The 10,921-nt window shown below is 50.6% G+C and overlaps 1 protein-coding gene across 2 annotated transcripts in view; it reads right to left on the minus strand.

The window, feature by feature from the left end:
- Positions 1-10,921, minus strand: part of PACS2 (phosphofurin acidic cluster sorting protein 2) — a 54,310-nt gene that overhangs the window by 21,595 nt on the left and 21,794 nt on the right. The window lies entirely within an intron of this gene.

The following is a 10,921-nucleotide window of genomic DNA, read 5'->3' on the forward strand; positions in this document are numbered from 1 at the left end:
TACATCAATGGTGTAAAGCACACTTATACATTTGTTGCCCTCACCATTCTCAAAATTCGCTTTCCGCTTGGGTTCCTGGAATTAGCTCCTCATTTTCCCCCCTCCTCCTTCCTCCCCACTCCCTCATGAACCCTTAATAATTTATAAATTATTATTATTATATCTTATCTTATACTGCCAGGCGTCTCCCTTCACCCATCCTTCTATTGCCCATCCCCCAGAGAGGAGGTTATATGTAGATCCTTGTGATTGATTCCCCCTTTCTACCCCCCCCTTCCCTCCTGGTATCGCCACTGTCACTTCTGGTCCTGAGGGGTTCATTTGTCCTAGATTCCCCATGTTGTGCATCCTCTGGTCTAACCAGGTTTGCAAGGTAGAATTGAGGTCATGGTAGTTGGGGGGAGGAAGCGTTTAAGAACTAGAGGAAGGTTGTGGGTTTCATTATTGCTATACTGAACCCTAAGTGACTCATCTCCTCCCCACTAACCCTCTGTAAGGTATGTCCAGTTGTCTACAGATGGGCATTGGGTCCCCATCACACGCTACCTCATTCACGATGATATGATCCCCCCTGCATTTGGTGCTTGAAGCCTGGTCCCTTCATGATCACACATGTTGGTGTGCTGCTTCCATGTGGGCTTTGCTGCTTCTGGGCTAGATGGCCAGTTGTTTACTTTCAAGCCTTTAAGTCCCCACACGCTATAGGTCTCGATAGCCGGGCACCATCATCCTTCTTCACCACACTTACTTATGCACACATTCATCTTCAGCATTTATGTGGGGAAGGTGGTCACACAATGATGGTTTTTGTTCTTTGGTGGCTGCTGCCTGTTCCCTTCAACACTTCATGTTCGCACAGGCTCGTGTGCTTCTTCTCTGTGGACTTGTTGTTTCCGAGCTAGATGGCCGCTTGTTTGCCTACAAGCCTTTAAGACCCCCAGACGCTATATCTTTTGATAGCCGGGCACCATCGGCTTTCTTCACCACATTTGCTTATGCACACGTCTGTCTTCAGCGATTATGTCGGGAAGGTAGGTATCATGAAATGACCATTTAGTTGAGCAAGGTGCTCTTGTATTAAGGGAATGCGTATGAGGTGGCCCAATGGTATAGACTATTAAAACACAGGTCTCAGGCCTCAGCCAGTCTCTGGATGTTGCATGAACATTCTCCCACTAATGCGACACCTTCCCAAGGGCCAAAGCGACCCAGGCAACACAGCCACTGGGACTCCCGCTGTGCCCTGCCCCCTTCCACTTGGAGGCAGGGCTGCTCCCGGGAGCAGGGCTGCTGTTCTCCACACTCCACCCCCTCCCCCTAACAGCAGCCCCAGACCAGTCTTCAGGCAGCATCTGGCCCCTAGGGTGTGGGCAGCATCCCCATAAGGAATGGGCACACTGCCCTTGCTCCCGTCCTGCCCCTGCTACAATAGCAGGATCTAGGCAGACACGTGGGCCTCAGGGCAAGTCCTGAGGGTGGGACTGTGAGTGAACCTGACTGCAGGCATGTTACATCTGACACGTGTGCACGCGGCACAGGGCAGGGCTGCTTCATCGTACATGTGTGTGCAGCACAACAGGGGGCTGGTTCTTGAGTCACACACCCACGTTGCATCCTGCACAGCCTCCACCTCCAGTAACTCATGGGCACACCCAGCCTGCAATGCAAGCACATGGTGGGCCTCTGTCCCTCCCAGTGGGTGCCCAGCTGCCCTTGTGCTTTGACAAGCCGGCCCTGTCCACGCCTCCAAACCTACCTAGGGGATGTGGCTGAGCTGTCTCTGAATTGCCAGGGACCCTGCAGTGCTCTGCTGCAAACTGCAAGGCTGACGTCAGCTCCAGTGCATCCAGAGGGCTGTTAGGTGCCATTGAGCCAGTGCACAACAGGAAGAAACACTGCCCAGTCCTGCGCCCTCCTCGCCATGGGTCCCGTACTTGACCCATTGTTGCCGCCACTGGGCGCGTCCATGTTCTTTTGTTGTTGTTTTAAAACCATTTTATTGGGCGCTTGTACAACTCTTATCACAATCCATACATCCATCGTGTCAAGCACATTGGTTGCCATCATCATTCTCAAAACATTTGCTTTCTACTTGAGCCCTGGGTATCAGTTCATTTTTCCCCTCCCCCTGGTTCATGTATAAATTATTATTGTTTTGTCATGTCTTCCTTCACCCACTTTTCTGTTGTCCATCCCCCGGGGACGGGGTTATATGGAGATCCTTGTTATCAGTTCCCTTTCTACCCCACCTTCCCTCCACCCTCCTGATATCACCACTCTCACCACTGGTCCTGAGGGGTCATCTGCCCTGGATTCCCTGTGTTTCCAGTTCCTATCTGTACCAGTGCACATCCTCTGGCCTAGCCGGATTTGTAAAGTAGAATTGGGATCACGATAGTGGGGGGCAAGGAAGCATTAAAGAACTAGAGGAAAGTTGTATGTTTCATCATTGCTACAGTGCACCAACTGGCTCGTCTCCTACCCGCAACCCTTCTATAAGGGGATGTCCAGTTGCCTACAGATGGGCTTTGGGTCCCCACTCCGCACTCCCCCTTTCACAACAATTTGATTTTTTGTTCTTTGATGCCTGATACGTGATCCCACTGACACCTCATGATCACACTTGCTGCTTCTGAGCTAGATGGCTGCTTGTTTACCTTCAAGCCTTTAAGACCCCAGACGCTATATCTTTTGATAACCGGGCACCATCAGCTTTCTTCACCACATTTGCTTATGCACCCGTTTTGTCTTCAGTGATCGTGTCAGGAAGGTGAGCGTAATGGACTGCCAGTTTAATAGAACAAAGTATTCTTGCATTGAGGGAGTACTTGAGTGGAGCCCCAATGTCCATCTGCTACCTTAATACTAAACCTATAAATATATACACATAGAACTATTTCTCCATCCTCGTATAAAAATATATTTACATATGTACATGCCTGTATTTAGACCTCTATAAATGTCCTTTGCCCCTAGTTCTTTCCTCTATTTCCTTTTGTCCCATTATCCTGCTCAACCTTGAATTGGGTTTCAGTAATTCCTCTCCATTACATTGCCCTTGATCAAGCCCTACCAGGCGTCCTACACCCTCCTTGCCACCAATTTTGAATTACTTGTTTTTCCCTTGTCCCTGGGTTTGTTAATACCCACTTCCTTTCCTCTGCCTCCCCGTCTCCCATGGAACTGTTGGTTCCCTTGTTTGCTCCTCCCGATTGATTATCCAGCCTATCTTATCTAGACAGACCTGCAGAGATAATAATATGCACAAAAACAAGACAGAGCCAAACAAAGCAACAAAACAACAACTAAAAAAAATGACAAAAAAACAGAGAGAAGTCTGTAAATAGTTCTAGGTCTGTTTGTTGACTTTTAGGAGAGTTTCTGGTCCAGTCTGTTGGGGCACCACGCCCTGGCCCCAAAGTCTATTTTTGGTACTCCCTCTGGACTTCCTTGCTCTGCTCCCCTTGCTGTTCTGTTACAACACCCCCCTTAGTGTTTTGCCTCGGTGTGGTGGGATCAGATCAGATTCAATTCCCAGTGTCTCCGGTGTTGTCCCCCGTAGGGCCATGGGTCAGTGAGGGATGTTGTGTCTCATAGTGGGGCCGGCCATATGGTCATCTGTGGATTAGCTGCTCTAAGCAGGGATATCATCCTCAGGGCTTGGTGGGTCAGGATGTGCTCCACTCTTTCTTCCTCCCCCTTCATTTGCTCCTGTGTGCTCTGATCACACCTGTCCCTCTCTCTGAGCTGCAGCTTCAGTGCTGTCCAGTCCACATTCTTAAGGGCCGGTCCTCTTTCTTGCTGCCTCTCTACTTTACCAAACATGATGTTCTTCTCCAGCGACAGGCTCCCCTGACACGTGCAAAGTACATGAGATGAAGTCTTACCATCCTTGCCTTACTTCTTCCAAGACAGACCTGACATGTGGCAGTGCGCGGTTCTTTCCATATCCTTTGCCAGCACCGCAACTCAAATATATCCGTTCTTCTTCGGTCTTCCTTATCCGGTGTCCAACTGTCACATGCACACGAGGCAACTGAAGCCAACCCGGCTCGGGTCCGGCACACCTTGTCCTCAGAGTCACTCCTTGCTTTTCAACCCCTCGAAGAGGTCTGTGCAGCAGACCCACCTGATGCAGCCCTTCTTCTGATGCAGCGACTGCGCTCCCACAGCATCGACGGTGGATCCCAGCAAGACAAAATCCTCGACAACTTCACCCTTTTCTCCACTTATCGTGATGTGACCTGTTTATTGGTCCAGTGGTAATCATTTTGGTGTTCTGGACAGTGAGTTGTGATCCACACTCAAGGCTGCAGTCCTTGATCTTCATCAGCAAGTGCCTCAGTCCCCCTCACTTTCAGCAAGCAGGGTGTGCCCTGTGCATTTCGCAGGTTGTTAATAAGCCTTCCTCCAATCCTGATGCCACGCTCTTCCTCATATATTCCAGTTTCTCGAATCATTTGCTCAGCAGACAGATTAAGTAAGGATGGTGAGAGGATACAATCTGATACACACCTTCTCCTAATTTTAAACCACACTGCAGTCCCTTGTTCCATTCACACTGCCTCTCGATCCATGTACAAGTGGTGAATGAGCACAATAAAGTTCTCCAGGACCAAGACTCTTCTCAAGACCATCCATACTTTGTTATTAATCACACAGTCTAATGCCTTGGCACAGTCAATAAAACACAAGTAAACATCTTTCTGGTGGTCTCTGCTTTCAGTCAAGATCTGTCTGGCATCAATGATGATCTCCGTTATTCCACGTCCTCTTCTGAATCCTGCCTGAAAGCTCCCTGTATTGCTGCAACCAGTGTTGGATGATCTTCAGCAAAATTTTGCTTGCATGTGATATTAATGCTATTGTTCTACAATTTGAGCATTCTGTTGGGTCACCTTTCTTTAGAATCTGTATAATGGGTCTCTTCCAGTCAGTTGGCCAGGTAGCTGTCTTCCAAATTTCCTGGCTTAGATGGGTGAGTGCTTCATTAGCTTAAACATTTTAATTGGTGTTCCATCAATTCCTGGAGCCTTGTTTTGGGATAAATGCTTTCAGTGCAGTATAAACCTCTTCCTTCAGCGCTTGCTCAAATGCTACCTCTTGAAATGGTGGCATGTTGACTAGTTCTTTTTGGTACTCTGTGTATTCCTCCCATCTTCGTCTGATACTTCCTGCACTGTTCAATAGTTTGGCTACAGATGATTTCAAGACTGCAACTTAGGCTTGACATTTTTCAGTTGAAGATATGCTGAGTGTGTTTTCCCGTGTTGGCGTTCTGACTCGAGGTCTTTGCACATTTCGTTATGTGACTGTGTCTTCTAGAGCTGCCCTTTACACTTTTTATGTTCAGCTCTTTGACGCCATCACTTCTTACATGTACCTTAGCTACTGCACCACTGAGAACAAGTTTCCGTTTCTCTGACATCACTTTGATCTTTTCTTTCTTTCCTGTCTTTATCCCCCCCCCCCCGCCCCCCCGTCTTTTGAATGACCTTTTGCTTTCTTCCTGATTGATATTCTTGATGTCCACAAGCTCATCAGGACTTCTGTCATCTGTTCTTAAGATGTGTGGTAGTTACATAATCTGGTGCCAACCTGAGGCTTTTAAGAGTGAAAGGGTGGAGTTTAGCCTGTCAAGCAGGTCGCAGTTTGATGACCTTATTTGGGAGGCGCAAAAAAAACCCAAAGATAAATAGCTCACTGGAGGCAAAATCTATGCCCTCTCCCTGCGAGACATTCCTGTTGACAAGACACATGCAGCTTCGCTGATGTAGTTAAGAGTCCTGGAGATGGCGGAGCCACATGGAGATCCCTGCCAGTGCTAAGATGCTTCCACCACCACTGGATCCACAACACTTCCCACCACTGGCCTGTGATCTTCCTGCATTTGGTGTCATTGCATGTGTGCGTGAGTCTGAGAGGAATTTATCAATTGGAACTGGATATATGGGCTAATATCAGACTTGTGGGCTTGACCTGGACTGGGATATTTTCTCAATATACATTGCTCTTATCTATAAAGCTCTTTCTTATACACATATGAGTGTCTATGAATTTGTTTCTCTAGTCTACCTGGACTAACTCAAGATGTTCTTGAAATTCAGGTGGAATACACTCAATGTCACATTTTGGCTCCTACAGACTTGTTTTCATTCTCTTCAGCTTTAACCTGAACTAATATAGGAGCCATTGATGGTCTGGTACCAGTCAGCCAGCCTCTTCAGCTTCATCCTGAACCCACATATGAGGAACTGCTGCTCTGCTGCACAGTCGACCCCTGGCCTGGTTTTCGCTGCTAGTAGTGAGCTGCTTCATCGTGTGGTCAGGTGTGGTCATTTTGACTTCGGTGTATTCCATCTGAAGTCCATGCATACAGTCATCTTTTGGGTTGGAGAAAAGTGTTTGCTATGATTGTTGGTCTTGCAAAATTCTCTCATGCGATCTCTAGCTCCGTTTCTATCACCAAGGCCATAGTTTCCAACTTCTATTCGCCAGCTAATTCCTTCTTCAAAGTCTATTCTTAGTCTAGAAACTCCACTGAGACCTGTGCGCTGTGGGTGACCCTGCTGGTATCTGAAACACCAGTGACAGAGCTTCCAGCATCACAGCAACTCACATGCCACCACAGGAGGACAAACTGGCAGACAAGCAGTGACCTACTTCCCAAGGATCACCCACTGAAAATCCTGTGGAGTTTCAAATTCTCTTTCTGGAGTCATGGAGGCTGGGTGAACCCCAGAACAAATCCTCTGAAATCAAGTTAGAAACTTAAGCTTCTGACATGATGACCAGCAGGCAGCAGCCCAGTGTGACTAAGAGACTGCCTGCGCTGGCCCTCCGACATTGTGCTCCGAGGTCTACCGGAGATGCAAAACCAGCAAACCGGGAGGACAGTAACAAAAGACTCCTGGTCACCGAGTCCGTTCTGACTCATAGCGGCCCTGTGGGTCTGAACCACCAACCTTGTGGTTAAGCCACAAAGACCCATATTTATGGTAACGGGTGGGGTGAGGGCAACGCAGAAAAGGTGGCGAATGGTGGCACACCCCAGGGTTGTGACCAATGTTATGGAATTGCAGGTGTCAACTACACGGGTGTGTAGTTCCACTCTGATACACAAGGTCGCCATGGTCGGAGACGATGTGACAGCCACTGGTCCTAGCAGAGCTGCTGAATCTGGGTCCCCAGTGTCCGGGAACAGACTCGCCAAGGCCTCCTCTGGTGTCATCAACCCAGGGTGCCCAAGTGGATTGCCAGGCCCCCACTGGCCATGAGGACTTCCTGAGAAGGGCCTTTCGAAACTCAACCTACTTCACAGTGGGCTGGATGATTCTTACTGATCCTCTGACCAGCTGCCATCAGGGTGGGGGTGGGGGTGGCTCCGTGCAAAATGGATAGTAGCACTGCCCAGCCCAGCACCACCCACCATCCCAACCCTTGTGAGTCTTCCCCTTCTTGACTTTGTCAAGCACGATGCCCTTCTCCAGGGGTTCACCTCCCTGACAACACGTCCCGGGTACGTGAGAGCAAGTCCCCCTGTCGGCAGCTCTACAGAACATTGTTCTTCTGGCAGTCCATGTACTCTCAGCATTCTTTGGCAGTGCCGTAACACGTGCATCGGTCCTTCTGTGGTCCTCCTTAGTCACTCTCCAACCTTCACACGCCTGAGGTGACACCAGGGCTTGAGTCAGATCCACCCGTGTCTCAACATGACAGCCTCGCTCTTCAACACCTACCAGAGGTCTTGTGCAGCAGCTTCCCAGTGCAATGTGCTGCCTCATCTCCTGACTGCTGCTTTCTTGAGCATTGATTGTGGATCCAAGCAAGATGAAATCCCTCACCACTTCAGTAGTTACTCCATTTAGCATGATGCTGTCTACGGGTTCCCTTTTATGAATTTTGGTTTTCTTCACACGTGTTTAAATCCATACTAAAAATTGTGGGCGTTGATCTTCAACAGTAATTGCTTCAAGTACTCCTCGCTTTCAGAACCCTGATGCTGACTTCTTCTTTCTGTACTCCATCTTTTTAGATGATTTGCTCAGCAAGCAGACTGAACCCATATGGTGATAGGGTACAACCCGGATGCATAGCTTTCCTCATTTTCGACCATGCTGTATTCCCTGGTCTGTCCCAACAACGGCCTGCTGGGTCATGTTGGTTCTGTATGAGCCCAATGAGGTAGTTCAGACTTTCAGTTCTTCTCAATATTGTCCATGGCTTGCTGTGATCCACACAGTACTCTCTTTCCTCATTCTATTGGGTCACCTTGTCGCGATGGGCACAAGTATGGATCTCTTACTGGCATTTGACTAAGGAGCTATTTTCCAAAGGTTTTTGCACAAATGAGTGAGCTTCCAGTGCTGCATCAGCTGAAACATGTCAGCTGGTGCCCCATCAATTCCTGGAGCCTTGTTCTTTTCAAAAGCCTTCAGTCCAACTTGGACCGCTTCCTTCAGGACCATTGATTCTTGATTGCGTGCTGCCTTCTGAGATGGCTGCGTGTCGATCAACTCATTTTGTCACAGTGACTGTGTATTCCTTCCTTCTTCTTTTGATGCTTCCTGCATTGGTCAATATTTTGCCCATAGAATCCTTTAGTATCACAACTTGAGGCTGGGAGTTTCCAAGGTCGTAGTGTGGCTCTTGTGGGTTTGTCTTCATTTTCTCCAGCTTCAACTTGAACTGTCAGTACTGATGCCTAAGAATTCTTCATTCCCGAAACTAAAACTGGCTTACTGTATATACTTGTGTATAAGCCGAGTTTTTCAGCACATTTTTAATGCAGTTTTTGTGGTAAAAATCTTCAAGTCGGCTTATGCTCGAGTACATACGGTATGTACAGACGTGAGCATCATCTCCTGTTCTTCCCGGTCCTGGAGGGTCATCTTGTGTCAGAAGCGACTGCACGGCACTGGCTGGGTCTCGGACGATCTGCAGAAGAGCAGGATATGAATTCTGGAGAATCTGTGGGAGAGCAGGTTTGATTCTCAGCAATGTGCCTCAGGCACAGCCACCTGCCAGTGGAGGCCTGGGTGTTACTGTGATGCTGAACCTCTCTCTCCTTGACCTGGTTCTGGAAGCTCTGCTGAGGCGTATTCTGGGGCAGAGACTCCTACTGCCTCAGCTGGCCAGCTGGCAGTAACTCAGTCCAGGCTTGTCCTCTGAAGGAGGGTGGGGAAGGATGAGAGCTGACCCATAGCTCAGACCAGCGGTCCCAGGCCCTCCAGGGTCCAAGGAAGGACGTTTCTGTGTCCATGGCCTGCTGACCAAGCTGCCCCTTCCTTGGTGGCCACCCAGAAGCAAGATAGCATCCACTCAGGGGTAAAGGCAACATCAGCTCCATCTCAGCTCTGGACAGGAAGCTGCAGATCACAGTCCAGGCTGACCCCATGGTCAGCTGACACCTTGCGAGGGAGGCATGGTCCAAGTGTGGGTGAAGGCACTTCTGCGTCCCTCTATCCATCTGCTTGCCAAGATGGCTCTGGGAAGACGCGGACAAGCTCCAGGGCAGAGCAGTGGACAGGCATGCCCTCGTACACACACATATACACATACACCACATACACACACACACACACACACCATCTGTCCCAACTCCAGTACACTCCAACAGGACCATGCCCTACATCATGCTTATACACATGTGCGTGCGCGCGCACACACACCACTGTCTGTCCCAGGCCCAGCACATGCCAACAGGACAATTGATCGGGGTCATGTTTCTGGGACTGCCCACTTTGCTGCCCAGTGAGCACTGCTCATGTGCAGACAGTAGGGTACAGCTCTTGAGAGAGTGCAGGCAGCCCCATCCAGGGGCACCACGATGTCCTTGGGACAGCGCTCCAACTCCATGCCGAGCCATGGTCCCCTGGCAGGTTCAGACCACCCCACAGCCATGTCCACCCAGCATGCTGCTGCCATGGGAGCAGGCCTTCCTGCCTGTGCAGCCTGTGGCATTGCCACCACTCAAGAATTGTCTGGGCCGAGGCTGCTCTGTGCACAGCAGAGCTCCCAGGGTGAGTGTGTGTGCACAGTGGAACTCCCAGGATGGGTGTGTGTGCACAGTGGAGCTCCCGGGGTGAGTGTGCGTGCACAGCGGAGCTCCCAGGCTGACTGTGTGTGTGCACAGTGGGACTCCCGGTGTGAGTGTGCGTGCACAGTGGAGCTCCCGGGGTGAGTGTGTGTGCAGAGCAGAGCTCCCAGAGTGAATGTGTGTGCGCAGCGGAGCTCCCCGGGGTGAGTGTGTGTGCACAGTGGGACTCCCGGGGTGAGTGTGTGCGCACAGCGGAGCTCCCAGGCTGACTGTGTGTGCACAGTGGGACTCCCGGTGTGAGTGTGCGTGCACAGTGGAGCTCCCGGGGTGAGTGTGTGTACACAGCGGAGCTCCCAGGCTGACTGTGTGTGCACAGTGGGACTCCCGGTGTGAGTGTGTGTGCACAGTGGAGCTCCCGGGGTGAGTGTGTGTGCACAGTGGAGCTCCCGCCGGGGTGAGTGTGCGTGCACAGTGGAGCTCCCGGTGTGAGTGTGTGTGCACAGCAGAGCTCCGGGGTGAGTGTGTGTGCACAGCAGAGCTCCGGGGTGAGTATGTGTACACAGCGGAGCTCCCGGGGTGAGTGTGCGTGCACAGCGGAGCTCCCGGGGTGAGTTATGTGTACACAGCGGAGCTCCCGGGGTGAGTGTGCGTGCACAGTGGAGCTCCCGGGGTGAGTGTGTGTGCACAGCGGGACTCCCAGTGTGAGTGTGTGCGCACAGTGGAGCTCCCGGGGTGAGTGTGTATGCACAGCGGAGCTCCCGGGGTGAGTGTGTGCACAGTGGAGCTCCCGGGGTGAGTGTGTGTGCACAGTGGAGCTCCCGGGGTGAGTATGTGTACACAGTGGAGCTCCGGGGTGAGTGTGTGTGCCCAGTGGAGCTCCCG

Source organism: Echinops telfairi, unplaced genomic scaffold (genome assembly GCF_000313985.2).
Source record: "Echinops telfairi isolate 266 unplaced genomic scaffold, ASM31398v2 ScPeMD7_18;HRSCAF=68, whole genome shotgun sequence".
Lineage (NCBI taxonomy): Eukaryota > Metazoa > Chordata > Mammalia > Afrosoricida > Tenrecidae > Echinops > Echinops telfairi.